Raw genomic sequence first — 18,011 nt, forward strand, 5'->3', positions numbered from 1 at the left:
GAATTTAGGCATATGCTTTCGGCAACCGTGCGTGAAAGGCATTCACATCCATTTACCGTTCATGCGCGTGGAACAACGTTGAGGTAAATTAAGATAATCTGAGCTAAAATGTTCAGAACGTCCGAGTGTTCTCCACATGTGAAGCAGTGTTTTGTAGGAACAATGGCCTGGACAAAATATGATTCGTTTTTGAAAAGGTTGGGGCAGAAGTGAACCGACGAAACCGCGGGAGCAACAGCTTTAGTTTCAAAAGTGAAGTGAACACTGATCGGGCGATTAGCGCAGTTATCACAAAGACACAATGAAATCTGCTGAAGTTTTGTCGATAAATTCCGAGACCACTAGTCGATTAAAATTTAAAGTGCAACAGCTCTCGTAAATATTTGCAAATCCTAACGTCATTTACCAACTCGGCTTGTGCAGTTGGTATATTGCTACAGATTTGGGATATTGCCATCTATTCCTGCTAACAGCGGTTTAATAATAATGCTTTCTAGTGTTTTGCGTGTCAAGGTCATTATATGGACACGTGGATAAATTTCAAACGTTCATTAAAAATAGTAGGAGAAATATAATCTTTTTGCTGGGTTGTTTGTTGTTTCACGATTCATCATTGTTGTTTTATGAATCATGTCTTTTTGAAAGCTTGTTTTCTTGTTTTTTTCTTTTCTTTCTCTCATTGTTATTTTCACGTGCATTTGTGTCAGTCCACCTTGTTACGGCCCCTACTTGGAGCTAGCGGTATTGTAAATTACCTAACTATTTAATGTCATTCTACGACACGCCTTATAATGAAAGGTACTGGAAATTTCTATTGACAATCCGGGGTTTTTCAAAGTGCACATAAATTTAAGCACGTGATCTTCAAGTATATCGCCTCCATTGAAAATGTGACTACCGTGGCTGGATGTGAACCAGCGACCTTTCTTAAAGCAGTCGAGCACTCTACTCCCTGTTCCACCATGGCGGCTTTCAATAATAATAATAATAATAAAAATAATAATAATAATAATAATAATAATAATAATATTGTTGGTGTTGTTATTCAAAAACTGGCTATTTACAGAGTTAATAATAATTTAAATAATCAAATGCGTATATACATAATTGACTCCTATGTCCCTAAAACAACACCAGATATCAAGGACACCGCCCGGGAAAAATCACAAACTGACTTGGTGTACATCCCTTCCAAACTATGGCGCTTTGCCAGATTTACTTTCTACTCAAAAAAAACGCGATACTCGAAAGATTTAGACTTACGTCATCACATATATGTCGGTGCCACAACTGTCAACCCAAACCGCGACCTCGCGTTCGGCAGCAGAATTCCGTAGACCCAAAACCGTGTGCAGCGAGTGTGCTTAAACCGCGCCTCCGTACTCGCCTTAGCAAAATGGGCTCGCAGAGTTTTCATCTCGACGGGTGCGTGAGCACGCGCGTTATTTCTCCCTCTCTTCGCAACATTTCTTTTTAACATCTTTCATTCCCTTCACCCCTTTCCCCAGCACAGGGTAGCCAGCCGGTCTAAGAACTGGCTGACCTCCCTGTCTTTCCGCTTAAACTTTCTTCCTTCCTTCCGCGTTAGCGCCAAGCATATCCGAGACAGCCGTAAAACTCGCGCTAGTGCGTGCAGGCCGCACTTTGGCGGACCGCGCTAAAACGGCATCCGAGAATAGCAACGCCAAGTGCTGCCGCCGATGGATGGATGGATGCTATGAGCGTCCCCTTTATAACGGGGTGGTGACAAGTATGCCACCAGGCTCGACAAAAAAAAAACTTTTTTTTATGTTGGCCTAATGCCTCTACTTCGATAAATTCTATCTTAATGGAAAAAAAGGTAAATTTTCAGCTTAAGTTCTCTGCCATTTACGGCACACTGTCCATATTTTGTTTTTCCAATATTTATTTTTGTCCTTTCTCTCTAATTTTCTGCCACCAATACTCTAACCGTCTCTTACTTATTTCAATCGCGGGTGTGTTCAGCTTTCCATTGTTGTCCCTAAAACCCAAGGCTTCCTGTAGGCTCGTGCCCAAACGTACACCTGGGTGGATATCTCCACATTCAATCAGAACATGCTCCGCCGTTTCCTTATCTTTCCCGCAGCATGTGCATTGTTCTTCTTCTTTACTGAATCTTGCTTTATAACTACGCGTTCTAAGGCAACCCGATCTCGCTTAAAACAGTAAAGCGCTTCCCCTTGAATTATCGTAAAATGCCTCCCTCCTTATTTCATTTTTGCCCTTTCGGTAGTTACTCAAAGCCGGTTTTTTCTCCATAGCTGCCATCCAGTAAATCCTCTCCGCCTCCCTGACTTTTCCCTTAACGCTCTTTGTTGACATATGGCTTACAATACCAGCCGTATATTTACTAGTGAGTCTTCTAGTTCTTTTTCTCCACTGTGTGTCCACGCTCTTCCTATACAAATAACGGAACACCTTCTCTGCCCATCTACTCTCCTTCATATTTCTTAGCCTTTCTTCGAACCTTATTTTGCTCTGCGCTTCCCTCGCCTCAAAACCTGCCCACCCCATATCGCCCTTTACAGCCTCGTTTGTCGTCTTCCCGTGAGCACCCAACGCGAGGCGTCCCACAGTCCTTTGATTTACATCCATTCCCGATTGCACCTCTGCCCTCATGCACACCACTGAGTTCCCAAAAGTAAGCCCTGGAACCATTACTCCCTTCCACAGACCTCGAAGCACCTCATACCTATTGTATCCCCACAACGCTCTGTGCTTCATTATTGCCGCATTCCTCTTTCCTTTTGCTGCCGAGGCTTTTTCCTGTACCTCCATGTATCTATCACTCTCATTTACCCATACTCCAAGGTACTTGTATTCACTTACCCTCGGTATTTCTTGGCCTTGTATGGACACCGTCTGATCACAGGGATCATTGAATACCATCAATCCACACTTCGTTACACTGAATCCTAGTCCAAGAGCTTCACCTTCCCTTCCGCATATATTCGCCAGCTGCTGTATATCATCTCGACTGTCCGCAAATAAGACGATATCGTCCGCATAAAATAAACCTGGAAGCTTCTGCTCAATCATCACGCCGCCCTGTTTGTGTGACAGATTAAAACCAATGTTGCTACCTTCTAGCGCTTTTTCCACCGGTCTTGCTGGGCAGCGCCGCCTGTCGGCAAAATGTCGTTCATCCCGGGGACGTTAATGGGCAGCGCCATCTCGGCGCAGTGTTTGCGAGAAGCAACGCTGATCTCCAGTCACGCACAGATGCCGAGTCAGTAAACGAGGCTATATATATGGAGGGGAAAAAAGGGGGAGGGTGTTTTTGAAGACGCTGGAGAGTAAGCAGGAGTGGGAAGGGGGAGGTTTTCCACTCAGGTGGTGCAGCTTTTTCGCTTGCAGATTATGTTCACTGCTTGTGGTAGTTATTTTCTAGTCTAGTCAGGCGCAGACTTATCCAGTCGTATGTTACGTATTTTTTTAGGTTATTCGTCTTTGTATGTTTCATCGGACGAAGTATCTGGCATGATCGCGAAACTTTAATGAAGTACCATGTGACCGTTCAAGCGTGGCTCGGGGCGCGCGAGCTGGACGTTCAGTTCGTTTTTGCGGCGCTCACATGACGAAAGAATTATAAAAAAAACCTACGCGCATCCCAAGCGCGATTCAAGGCTCACTTCTTTGCTCGGACGTTCACGGGAATAAAAGAGAACGCGCGGCTACACTTCGTGATCATTGGCGAAACAGCGAATCTGATCGCCAGGCTCACCTTCTTTCTAGTTTCTGCGCCTCTCATTGGTTCACCTTTTCCACCGAGCCTTAGCCAGTTGGCGCGGCGCAGCCCTTAATTCCTCTCTCGCCATGCCCCGTGACCACGTGACCAGCACTACGCCAACAAAAGCGGAAGCCTCGACTAAGAACAGCTTGGGCTCTGCCTGACTCGGCGTACTGCCAGTTGTATACACTTTCGTCAGCAAGTGTTATCAAGTCTTGTCTGTCGACATTTCAGAAATACTTAAATTTTAAGAGAGAGAGAGAATAAAATGAGGGAAAGGCAGAAAATAGTTCAAATTCCAGACCAGGACGAATTTTTCGGTAACTAAAAGTTATTTTTTCTGAGCAATCTTTGCAGATTTCCTTGTGGCATCGTGCAACAAAAGGGTGGCTGTCTTTTCTCCCTTTATTACTTAAACCTTTGCATCACTTCTCTTTCACACAGCTGTTTCCAAAAATTAGGGTCCCAATTCACGAAAAAAAAAAGTCTCTCACGCTAGAATTGTTCATAAAATAAGTTCTCAGCCAATCCCGTGTTGAAATCACTACCGGTCAGTGGCAAATATATTTTTCAACTATGCTGTGAATCTCTATTAGCCTAATGTACATCAGGAATATTTATAGCCGAGCTGAAATATGTATTTCGACGTCAGCCTGCTTTTCACAGTAAGCGTCACTTACGCGAAAGTTTCCGAATGAATAATCGCGCTCGCAATTTTTCTTTCGCAGCTTCCGAATTAAAATCTTCAGGTGAAGTTTTTTTTTTTTTTTGCTCACAGCATCTCATTACTCGACACTCAAAAAAAATTGTTGTAAAGGCAACGCTAACCGTGATTTAAAATCAGAGTGATTCCAAAGGCGTACCGTGAAAAGTTAAAGAAAAACGAAAATCGCTAGTGGTGTAAAGACGCAAGCACCTCATCTGCGTGTTTCGAAGAACTATAGGATACATAAAATGAAAAACGTGTCAGTAATAAAGACAGCGGATAAAAAAAAAAAGGCAACTAGCCTCGCTCCCAACACTCTCGGCTCCGGGGAACCGCTTAATCGGGAATGGAGCCTTCTCGAAGAGGTCGGTAATTTCCGGCCGTAGAAATTAAATTGCCCGTCGATTCAACTTTTCGGGTGGTTCCCTAACAAGTTGTTAAAGAGATCTGCCGGGAAATGGGCATTGTAAAGAATGAACGAAATGCTTCTCTCCCGAGCTCTCTCTTTTTTATTCCAATTTTTTTACGTGAATAAATTACACACGCTTTGTCGTACTAAAGCATCGCGTCGAATTTTCTGCGCCTGGTATTGACGATGTAGCTACTCCAAGTTTCGCGCTGCCAGTGGCATTTAACTAAAGAAAAAAAAAGTCGGCGGGATAAAGAACAGAATGGTGATGTGCTCCACTAGTGAGAAGAAATAGCTACGTACGTCACACAGGCTCTGTTCTTTCCACAGAAGCTTAGTACAGAGTTTGAAAAAAAAAAACGAATGAATCCAAACGAGCTCCTGTTTATGACAGGAAGAAACGAGCGCCAGTGCCAGCAAATCTCACAACGCTGAGCGAGGAATGGAGGAAGAATACACGCGCGAATAATTATAAAGCCAAGTGTTACGGCTGAGGCGACACGGACATGTGTTCCATTTCTTCGTTTCAGCCTGCAAAACTTTAACACTAGCGTACCGCTTTAAAGCCCAGTGCACGATTTGAAGGAGCCCGTAACCAAGCCAGAGATATTATCTTGTCTGTTTACATCCGTTTCTTGGATTTTGTTGTGTTTTTGTAATCTCCTAAATGAAAACCTTATTGCCTCTGCGTAACTCCGATGCTGCATTAAACTCTAATACAGGCGCTTTGTTGTTTTTTTCTCTCACGTTTTACTTTTAGTGCGAACGTGGATAACACCCTATAGAAGTAAGCTTTGGGGGCTCAACAAAAGGGAGCGGTAGAAAACACGAAAAGTAAATACGTAAATAGATGGTCTCTGGAACAAGTGCTATCACGTCGGATACACGTTCTCGAGAAGTGAAGAAACAAAGAAAAACGAGTTCAATTTTCCACACGCTTGCTTCGTTTTTCTCAGAGGGGAAAAACAAAAACGAAGTCTATTACGGTCGAGCCAACAACACCGTGAAGGTTAATGAAAAGCTGGAATTGACGTCAAATAGAGCGCACTGACGACCCGTTTCACTATGCCCCCTTTCTCAGTTTCTTATATCCTTCCGATGTCAACTCCTCTCCCTTTATGAGTAAAATAGTAAAGTCATATCAACAAATAACGTTCAATTTTATAAATCATATGCCAACTTTTTTTTTCTTTCCTGCGGTTGTCTCTGTTCTAACGGTGGGAGCTCTGCTGCAACAGCACTTCCGTGGTATTGTTCCGAACGCAGCAGGAAAAACGTTTCGGTAAAAAAAAACAAAAAAAGGTGAACGTTACAAAAAGCTTCTGTCAGCGCCTCACCCCCTTTGTGCTGTTTATGTTGTTTTGTTGGCCTGTTACAAAGAATGGCGTCATCAAGATTGACGTTAACGAAAACTTCCAGGCCTCCTGCTTGTACTGCTCTCATCAAAATTCAGAGAATGCGGCCGGCGTATACGCTCGAGCTTTTGTAAACACGTCTTCCTACGATGCGTTCAAAGGATCAAAAGAAACCAACGGCGAACTTAGGTTGCAGTTTATTCATCAGGTGTACAGTGTAGAAGTATATAGGTAAGACTTGGCTCGAATAATCTGGGTTAGCTAGCTTTTTGTGCACGTTTAAAAATTTTTGTGTGTTGTACACTAGCTAAGGAGTGTCGTGTCTCTCATTGAAGCGCTAAAGCCACTGCAGCTCCTATGCATTTGTTCGCGTACTCAGCGCAGAATAATATGTCAGTGCATGTTGAAAACCAGATGATCAATGTTTTCGGAGCGCTTTCCTGCATCGTATCTCATAATCATGTCTTGGTTTTGGTATTTAATACCCCGGATATTATTATTATTATTAGTATTAGTATTATTATTATTATTATTATTATTATTATTATTATTATTGTTATTATTATTAATATTATTATTATTATTAATTTTATTATTATTATTATTATTATTATTATTATTATTATTATTATTATTATTATTATTATTATTATTATTATTATTATTATTATTATTATTATTATTATTATTATTATTATTATTATTATTAATATTATTATTATTTAAAAAGTGGCTACTTACTGGTAAATGTTTCTATAAAAACGTTTGGGGAAATCTCCCTGGGAAACCTGTCAAATACGTTTTTTTTTTTCATTGCAGTATGTGTCGTTAGGTGGACACTTAAATGTTCGCTTATGCACTTCTACTAACTAAGCACACTACGCTTTTTTCAGTTGGTTAAGCTATGTATGTTTGTTCGATATATAATCCGGATCAAAGGATAGTGTTGTAATAATGGGCATACCCGATTTTTTTTTACTATCACGGGAAAACACAGCTGATATGCGCATACTGTACCACCAGTTTTACATACAAGAAAAGTCTACAAAAGATGTCACCTGACATATGCACTGACGTCTCGATCAATCGCGTCACTTACTGAGGGGAAATGCTTCACTCGTTCATTTAGATCTTTATTATTACACAAAATAAAGTGGCACCGCACAATATTAGAAATTTCGTCACTCTTAGTCACTTAAATCAGTGTGTCCTTTCTATATTAAACTTCAAACTTGATTTGAGGCCCAAAAAAAGAAATCAGCAATAGCCAGTATACATTGCGTTTCCATCTCTCTACTTTTTATTTAATATCCTACTGTTCAATGATTTTTGCCTCGGGCTCACATGAAATACTCGACGCAATTTTAACGGACACTGGCAGTCCTATAGTAACTAAATCAAAGTCGCATCTCACATTGCTCTAGCATTCCTGGTGCATCAAAGGCATCTCCGAAAGTCAAACAAATTTTTTTTTGAAATCGGGCCATAACACCTACAATTTACGCACACTTGACATCGGACCACTTGGTCTATATAACACTAAAATTGTTGCTTTTCACTACCGCTGTCATTTTCGGAAAATGTTATCCGAACAGGCTTATATTTTCTCATATATTCTTGGGAAAATTTTACGGAATAAAGCTTTGATATGAAGCATTCAGAATCGATTTGACGAATTCCACTGAGTCTTCTCTACAAACGCACAATTGAATGCCGGATCATAGATAATTTGATGTACAGATTGAAATATGGTATTTCGCTCGTCTAGTAACCCTAATGACATCATAGTACAGGCAGTAGAGTAACAATGAAAGATTGGAATTTTTAGGAGCTTGTTTCTTTGTTAGCTACTACCAGATGATCGCAACACACAGGCCACGTTATGCTTGAAGGGCATTATTTGTTGTCTTTAACTGCAGTTTAGTGATTATGACGTAAACTGAGGGTAAGTCAAGTGGACAAAAAAACCACCCATACCATCGCTGCGATCACAACTCAAAACTTTCGGTCGATGAAATACTTTGACTCGCACCTACGTCCGGACGCACTACTGTTTTTGGCTCATTCGCTCTCAAAACGTGGTCACTTCGGCAATGTCGCAAATCTACAGCATCCTGCTCAACGGGGGAAGTGCCGCAACAGTAAAATTACTGCTCTCGGTGTTTATGCGGCAGAAAGATCAAATCAGAAAGTAGCTATAAAACGCATGACTATAATAAATATAATATGAGTAGCACGTTTCGTGTTATGTTCATACCCCCAAACAGCCCCAAGTTTTATTGATAAAATGTTCTTGCCCGTTTCATTACAAAAAACGCGTTTCATTACAAAAAGACCCTGTCCACTGCCACTCTAGGTTTTGACAAAAAAACGCACACGGTTTCAGCGATGTGGAGATAGCCGTGGTTTCCGCAAGCCAATATCAGTGATGGAAGCGGGAATCTCCAGTGCGAGGGATGATGATGATGATGATGATGATGATGATGATGATGATGATGATGATGATGAAGAAGAAGAAGAAGAAGAAGAAGAAGAAGAAGAAGAAGAAGAAGAAGAAGAAGAAGAAGAAGAAGAAGAAGAAGAAGAAGAAGAAGAAGAAGAAGAAGAAGAAGAAGAAGAAGAAGAAGAAGAAGAAGAAGAAGAAGAAGAAGAAGAAGAAGAAGAAGAAGAAGAAGAAGAAGAAGAAGATAATCCCTTCGCCATCCCTTAGCGCCGCATTTATAACTCCTGAAATTAGTGTGGGTGCCAGGTCACTGTGGATTACAATTAAATGAATTGGCAGATGTTTTGGCCCGAGCATCACTTGATGGACCAGTATTTGTACTTCCCGAGTTAAAATACTTATCAGGGGTTATATATAGGAAATTCACTATTTTTACAGATAGCTTAAAAAATATCACACAATGAACAGATTATCAGAAACTATTGAATATTATTTTGGCTCATTTCGGAACTATGCAGCAATTAGGAAAAGACTTCTAGATATTTCATTTGTGAAGCTAGGTTTAAGTTTAACCACAGCAAATGTTCTAAGTTTTGGTGCCTCTGTTTTGGGAAATTGCCACAGAGATGCATTTCATGCGGTGTGTAATTTTATTTATGACTCTAAACGTTTTTCAACATAAAGCCCAGGTTAACAGATACTAAAATAAAAAAAGCGGGTCGAGAAGTAGTTTTAAAATCTGGATAAATCCGTGACATACCAAATTAATCGGGTTTGGCAAAACTAGCTGTCTGGTTGGCTCCCAAAATCAAGGTATAGCTATTAGTGTCTACTTTCTTGTTGATTTTATTTTTCACTATCTAAATCTTTCGTTTCTTTTTTTTGATATACTGTCTTTATTCTACAACTCCCATCCACCTTTTTTGTTGTTGTTGTAAGCAATAGTGCAGTTATCGTCCATATGAGACTACATGTTCTCTTGGCCAATCCCCCAGAATGGGTAGAAGCCATGGATTCTCGGCTACATACAAACAAACAAACTTCACCATGTAACTAGGATAGCAAAGCAAAGCAAAGCGAATCCCTTCGCGTTCTGAGGTAGCAACCAAAACTGAAATGCCGATGGACACGTCTCGAAAGAAACTGTTCTCTGCTGTAGCGGCATCGGCTGCTTCCGCCAGCCTTGTATTTCGGCATCGGTAAAGATCAGCTCGGACGCCCGGAATAAGAACTTTCGTCGCTTCTGAGGTCACCAAAAGTGTAACGCCGAAAGAAAAAAAATGTAACACTAGTACAGCAGCTGGCGTCTATAGGAAATAAAGGAAAAAAAGGAAGTATCTTGGTTGTAAAAAAAAAAACGCCTTTCCTAGTAAGGAATTGAAGAAAGTCGCCGCGAGGAGCGAAAGTTGTAAACATGGACCACTGAGAGGAGCTGAAAGCGATGCACAAAAAAAAAAAGAACGCGTAGAAGGCGCATTTGATGCATTGTTTCTCTTTTTTTTTGGAGAAAAGAAGAGCTTCCGTCTCAATATTACAAGAAATTAAACTTTAAAAATGAGAAAGACAGCGAGGTGGAAGCATCAAGTGCAAAACCGACTGGTCGAGACAATGCGTCTTTCATGTGTACCTTTCTTTTTTTTCTTTGTTTTCTACGTATACCAATGTTTTCGCGTCGAATTTTCATCACTGTCAACATCGATGTTCAAACCGGTGTAGAACGCTTGTTCCTGTTTTCGTTTTTTAATGGCAAATTCAAGAGATGCGGAGATGTTTGTTCTCATCTCTGCGATCGAGCGCCTCGACTTTTGCAACTCCTTTGTAAAAAGCCCTCCGAGCAGTTAACTCTATAAAACTATCAGCCTTCCTTTCAATTCCTTAACTTGCAATAATAGTTTACGTTGTGACCTTCACTCCGACTCGGTTTTTGTTAAAATATGAGAGAGCTTCGCCTATATCATTTGGACCGCAAGTGCCTGGCACAGCAAATGTTATAGGAATGGTCCTTCATTTCTCGATATGCTCCTTGTAGGGAGCAAGCCTTATGATGATTTGAAATCGAACAGCAATGTATCGGCTTTGTCAAATCCATTTTTTTTTCTGATTTTTGTGCGGAACTAAAGGAAGATGGAACTCAAACTAGTGTTCGAATCACAAGTAGGCGATTAGCTCGCTACAGCACACTGTTTTTTTTTCTAGACGCTTCGAGCAATATTGGAGCTTTTATCGGCTCACACTTCAAACCTTGAACTCTGACCTACTTACTCGAGAATAGTGAAAGGTGCAGTAAAGGTCGGCTAAACCTGCAAGGTTAGCTTACGGAATTGTTCAATTACACACGATGTGATGGCGTCGGCGCTCCCAGTTGCGCATTCGAAGCATATTACCACTTTTCAAGCTTCCGTGTTATATATCAAGTTCGTAGACATGTTAGCTGCCTTTGGTATGTTTCATCTACCACCTCATCCTATCTGTTTTCTAAGTCATTAAATTAAAGTTAAATTTGTAAGTTGAAGTGAAGTGACCATCTGGTTGGCTGCTCAACACTGAAGAAAAAAGAAAGCTAGAAAATCAGTGACAGAATATGAAGGTAATTCGTCCACGCAGATTCCATCAGACCTACTAACTAGCATCACATCCTTTTTTTTAGAACCACTTTGTAGTGATCTACCCCGCACTCATTAATTCTCTCAATATAGTCCACAGTTTCACACGATGGCATTTCTGTACACACCCGTCTGACATAGTAATTGAGGCTGACGGTCCATTCCGGTACTTAAGCTGCATTCAATGCTTACTTTCGCCATCTCGTAAATACATGATTATTTGACCATCAAAGCAAAGCACTAACATCGCAATGGGAAACAGCACACTTAACGCGAAGGTGCACTGGCTTAAATCTCTCGTAGAGTGGACCCGCATGCGCAGGGCAGCGTGGACATGTCGACCTTTTCGACGGCCGATTAAATGCCGAACATGAGTTATGGCAGCGTATTTCCGTAAAGCTTAGAATCCGACGTATTTCACAATCATAATTCCATTAGTGGCTTAAGCAACAATTAGGCCGTCCCGTTAGTGAGGCACGTGTGCCCGCATAATAAGCTTGCGATGACGCCGAATGGTTTATCGGTCGTGTGAATGCCGTCTCAGACTTGAATCCCTAATTGTTCCCTCTGCGGCGAGGATTACCAGGAAAATCGTGCGTGTATTGATTGATTGATATGTGGGGTTTAACATCCCAAAACCACCATATGGTTATGAGAGACGCTGTAGTGGAGGGCTCCAGAAATTCCGACCACCTGGGGTTCTTTAACGTGCACCCAAATCTGAGCACGCGGGCTTACAACATTTCCGCCTCCATCGGAAATGCAGCCGCCGCAGCCGGTATTCGAACCCGCGACCCGCGGGTCAGCAGCCGAGTACCTTAGCCACTAGACCACCGCGGCGGGGCTGCGTGTATTGATTGACCTGCAGGGTCCTTCGAGAGAGTATAACTACGCTGTGCAACATTTTGGTGAAGGCAGAATGCCCATGTTTGTGGGATGTCGGTGCTTGTCAAAGGCGTAGGCAGAATTTTCTTGGGTGGGCGGGGGTGGAAAGGCACCTGCCTGATTTCGGAAGAGGCACCTCCTCGGAATAGACATTTTTTGCTCTGTATGCTAAGGCGAAAGAACAATTTCGGGGGGGGGGGGGTCTTGGGCTTGGGTTTGAGGTGTCATTCCCTAGATACGCCACTGGCGCATGTTAAATAACATAGGAAATCCGAGTTTCACGGCGCCCTCCTCTGTAGTGTCTCTCGTAGTCATATAGTCGTTTTGAGACGTAAAACCCATTATATGGTGTCGTACGCTTCCACCATGGCTCCGCGCTCGTCATTGCTACGAATGTAACACCAGAGAAAGTTCTCCTGCCAGAGGGCACTGCAGTAGCCTGTGTTGTGGATGCTGAGCCTGTCAGCGTCACGCCACTTAAACTGGCCTCTACCAACGACCGTTCTATGATTAAGCCCGGATCATCCTCTCCTTTCACAGCCCTCATCAGTGATGATTTAACAGCTATGCAGGCGCAGCAGTTGCTTGCGTTATTAACGAAACACGCCGATTCTTTCGACACCTGCTCCTCGACGTTATCGATATTATCAGAAGCAGGACTCATAGTTGGGCTAGTTGGTAATATATTATGGGCAGTAACAGCCCATAACGTATCTTTGTGTATCTTCTCTTCGTCCCGTGAGTTTGTGCACTGTCACTGCCCATAATGTTATTATCAACTACATAGTAGGACGAGCGATGACGCACAGTAACCAGGGTTTCTGAACTATGAAGTTTTTCGGTTCTCACGCTATCTGAGCGCGTATTAACAATAACGTCTTATGCTATGAAAACTTTCGTGGGACGATATTTCAGCCAATCACGATGCGGAACATATCGTTCGTGAAGCCAGCTGTCCAATGAGAAAATGCGCTTGCGAAAGGAAAACTTTGTGGATTAGTCACCTGGTTTCTCCTAGAAATTTTATTTACATTTACTTAAACTTCAAGCCTGAATATTATGAGCCGGCGTATCGTAACTCTATGAAATTGAATTTTTTTCCCTTCTCTTTCCCTACTCTCAATTTATCCCGCTCTCATTGCTAGTTCATCAGAATTTTACACAATAAATATGAAAGGAAAATGAAACGTCGTTCACGAAAACGTGTCTTCAATACGCCCGATCAGCATTTCATATTGCTCCACAAGCGTCGCTCTCCTAAAGAAAAAAAAACTCTCATTCGTTCTATTGCCAGCGCGTGAATGAAAAATAACGCAACAACTTGAGTGTCCTCCCAAGTTCATTCGATCTCTATTCCACGGAATACTCACTAACTGGATTTTGTGCGAAACATCTTCACACCATCAAAATGGCGGGTGCCCACTATGCAGCCACGTCTGAACGCGGCAGAGAGGGCAACGCATGAAAATGGGTTCATCCACGTGTTCCGAAAATCCTATGACAGCGTAGACGTTCCGCTGCATAATTGAGCAGTCCTCTGCTGAGCACACGTACAGTCCCCCACTTTGCGTGGGCCCTCATTGTGCAGCATAATGGCACATGAACACGTCGCCTCCCAGTTAAGCATTAACGCTCTGAGACGGACACCTCCGCTGCTTCACTTCTATCCTTGTATGCCTTATTGCAAGGATCGGCGGTGTGGGCGTAGGTACTGTCATTTTTCGGTTGCCTAGAGCCCGTCTTCCCAGAAGTGGATCGCTCACGTGTACGATTCTGAGGTGCCAGTCGTGGCTCTCGAGGGCGTGGGCTGGCTGGCCTCTGTCCACTGTTGTCTCGCCTCACTCAGCAACTGACGCTCGTCTAAACGTGGCTGGCGTCAATGAACATCACCTGGCGCCGACCTCCGCGTCCCTGACAATATTCCGCGCATCGAGTAAGTGCTGTGGTGACGCCAGCGCCGCCTGTCCCTGTTGCGAAACAAGTAATACGTAAGCGCGCAAACGGGGAGAGACAATGTACAGAAAGCGAGATGGGCAATACAGAGGAGCGGTCATTGTTGACTTCGCCTTGAGGGCTCGGGCCGATACCTCGCATGTATCTAATTGCGTGCAGCGCGAAAAGAGCTACGACATGTCCTGAGGCAGATGGTCCCACAATTGAAAGAAGTGTCAAACATCCTGAAGTGTCCGTGCTTCATCTACAATGCCCTTAATTCAAGCAGGAAGGCTCGAAAATTCCTGTTTAATGCACGGGTACACTTTTTCTGACGGCGTCCGCGCTTACACTTTTTCAAAAATGGGAAATCAATGGTGATAGCTTCTGTCATGACAAACGTTCGTTTGCTTTCTGCCGCAATTTCCTCTACTTAAGCTGATTCTGATAGTGCTGTTGAGAAATGTTCGTACAGAAAGTCGCTTAGCGTGAACAAGTCGGCCGCTGGCATTCATTCATGATCCGCACCGTATAATATAGGTCATGGATACTGGTATTAACGCAACTGTCCGCTCAATCAGCGTGGTGGGTTCGGAACAACTGATGCAATAACGAATTCGATGGAAAGTAATTAAGGGGAGATGGCATTGTGTTTCACACCGTGATTGTGTGGCGCATTGCTTATACCTCTAGGCTGTCGGATATTTGTCTCGACAAACACGCACTCACAATGTCGAGTGAGGCTTCATATTTGCCTACGACTATGAACCTAATGGTGTCGCTGCGTCGCGCGTCAACACTTAATCTCCGTGTGTTGATCTTACTAGACAATACGCAGCTGTACACGCTTTCACCGTGTGATTGGCTAACGCGAGCTCACACTGGCGCGGCGCTGCGCTCATTTCGTGGCGCGATGCAGGGACGAAGTGCTACTGGGCGCAAAAGGCGCGGGCATTATTTATCGCGTCCCCGATGCGCCCTCGTCACGGCTCATCGTGCTCGTGCTCGCCGTTCGGCCCCGTCATTGTCGTCGACGCCATCACTCTTTCAGAAGTGGATCCGCCGCGCTGGCGCCCGCCGCCGTCGTTTGCTCAAGCCCCAGCGGGACCACCGGAAAGGGAGTCCGAGTGATAAATTAATCGCGAGCGTGCGCCCCCAAAACTTTCGATTGCCGCTCGACGTTTCCCGCTGTTGGCGAAACGGTTGAAAAATACCCTCGTCGCCACTTCCGCCCTTACCTAAGGAATGGTCTTTATGCACGAAACCCTGGATCGCGCGGGAAACAAAAAAAGCATTGATCGGTGTTCTGACATGGAGTCGAATCCTCGTTGAGCCTCGTGCACGTGTTAGGACGTAGGCCTGAGCACGAATCTGTGTTGTTAGTTTCTCGCCATTGTTAATAGCCAGAAGTGAGACTTTGAAAGCATGCATTGCCTAAGCCGACTTCGTGCATCAAGCACTTCCATGGGACACGAAGCTGAAAAGCCTTATTCTCTTTATCCTTTTCATCTTGCGAATAGTGGCCGACGAAGACTTGCATTCAATTGAATCCTACGCCCGCTTTTTTTTAGTGCTTTCTGACTCTTTTTGTCTGGTTTACTTCAACGTGTCTGCTCTCGCGAAGGCTCTGTAAGAATAGACAAACCTGCGAAGAAGTTCGAAAAGAAGCCGCGCGAGGCACGTAAGGTGCAACGCCTAATTGTATTTCTTCCATCGGCGAAACCAACAAAACCAATTTATCGTACTCTGTCGATCTAAATCGCTGTGCGTGTGTGACTGTAGCAAACGTTGTTGAGAGACAATAGTGTCTGCAGATCGCTCCCGCAAGGTCCCCTCCTTTTGTGTTCTCAGAAGGTTAGCGCGCGCGGTCGTGGCGCCACCGAACGACTGGGTAAACACTCGGCAAACGAGGGTAGAAGCCATGCGGCTCGGTTGCCTCGTCCTTTTTAATGGCCTTCTTCAAAAGAATGTAGATGTTGTACCGCTGACTAGTCACGTGCAGTGTAGTAGAAGACGGAAACATCACGGTACGAATCCTCGCGAAAGAAGGACATGTTTCCTGACACGCGGTAAGCGCACTGGCTAATCTCTGTGGTACGACAGCGAGGGCTTTGATCCTGTCGCAAAGCTCGTTCAATCGCTGACTGCGTTGGGACAGCAGATCTCGATTAGACAGTGCCAACCGCATCCTCTACTTCGCTGCACCTGTCTACGTCGGCAGTGCGTAGCAGTGGCACACTGTTTGCTCTAACCCGTACAGGTGTCGACGCTTCGGTCTCGAATGGTCAGGCGTTGCAAGCTGTACAGGAATTATGCGACTCGTCATTGGACAGTTTGTCTTTGTATTGTACAACACGACGTTTCATTCAGAACAGGATTGTTTTGGTCAAGGTGCAATTCCACTGGTTGTTTCTGAACATCCAATTAGTCTAACGTTAATGTGCACTGAACTGCGCGTTAAGGTGATTTGAATTTGGGTGGGTCTACAGTGCGAGAATATTATCTTAGCACAAGCATCAATGGTAATGTGGGTAGGTAGATAGACGACTTTATTGATTCATGAAAGAATTGTGTGAGGAGGCGCAGGGGAGAGGGGGTGAAGGAAGCAGGACGATGATGACCTCTAGGGTCGCTATAGGTGGCCTCTCTGGGCCTAGCCCCCTGTACGGAGCTGCAGCTCCAGTTGCAAGCTGCAAAGAAAAATTTACACAAAAAAAAACAGTACAAAACTAAAGAAACAGAAAAAGACACAGTATCTAGACTTCAAGATGAAGGTATTACTGATTTACTAGTAACAGTAGAACCGCTAGAGACCATAGTAAGACATATATTGAGGCCAGTCTAGAAACTGAGCGAGAATTGTGTAGCTTGTGAGGGGAGCTACTCGCGTATCTGCGTCTGCCTCCTCGACTAACGGCATAGAGATGAGAAACAAAAGTTGTTGATTTTCTTATATTATGCAGGAAATTGATTTGATGCATCTTAGGAGAATAAACGGACATCAGAGAAGTGCCTCCGCCATCTTCCTCAGCATGTTCTTCTCCAACACTGACTTTTTTGACACGTGTCAGAACTATTTCTTGCAGGTTAAGTTCTTTTCGACGAACTTCGCAATATCTGCTCGAATCTCATCATCTTGCGGAGAAATCACTATAGTCGCTAAAAAATATATTGGCTCAAGCGTATTCGGTCTTGAAGTAATATGGTGACGTATCCAACACAACCGCTGTGATTCATATCATGATGCAAATGCATTGTTTATTGTCAAGGCGTCATATTGGTGTGCTATAGTCTGCGTGCTTTTTCTGTGAGTGTCTTTAGTCGTAATAACCGCCGCAGGATGCCTGCGCTCACGTTTCCTCCACCCCCACCCCTCCCCCACGTCCCCGCGTCACTGTCGCTGAGAGACGTGTTTGTGTGGCGCAGAGGTAATCCGGGCATCGCTTGTTCTTTGATTGAATCGCGCCTAGACGCATGAATCGGATTTCCCGCAGGCGACGTCCCTCATGATACATCCATTGAAAGTTGAGCCGGCTCTCCTGGGTCTCCCATTGGCTGATGAGCGAGTACGCACTGCGTAGCCATGCTTCGCAACATGACCCCGTCTTCTGGTTCTTCGTTATTTTCCGAAGAGCCTGACACCGCCTCGCCTTCGCTCGACATACAATTGTGCTTTGTGTCGAGATGGTCTGGAGACGAAACATTGAGAAATCGCCTGTATGTTGATTATTCATAGCGACCCGAACGAAGAAGAAGAGAATGCGAATATGAATTCGGGAGCAGTCCTCGTGCATAATAAGGCGACGAGCTGTCGATGAATGCAGTCCAGGTCGAATGATCATGCCATATTTCAAATATTTCATATGCGCGAGCGTAGGCTAATGTGAATTTCGGTGCGTAAAAAGGAAGACCATGATTTCGACACCA

General features: G+C 43.8%; 1 protein-coding gene across 2 annotated transcripts in view; it reads left to right on the top strand.

Annotated features, from left to right (window-relative positions):
* LOC119173953 (suppressor of lurcher protein 1) overlaps window positions 1-18,011 on the top strand; it is a 376,626-nt gene that overhangs the window by 281,587 nt on the left and 77,028 nt on the right. The window lies entirely within an intron of this gene.

Source organism: Rhipicephalus microplus, chromosome 5 (genome assembly GCF_043290135.1).
Source record: "Rhipicephalus microplus isolate Deutch F79 chromosome 5, USDA_Rmic, whole genome shotgun sequence".
Lineage (NCBI taxonomy): Eukaryota > Metazoa > Arthropoda > Arachnida > Ixodida > Ixodidae > Rhipicephalus > Rhipicephalus microplus.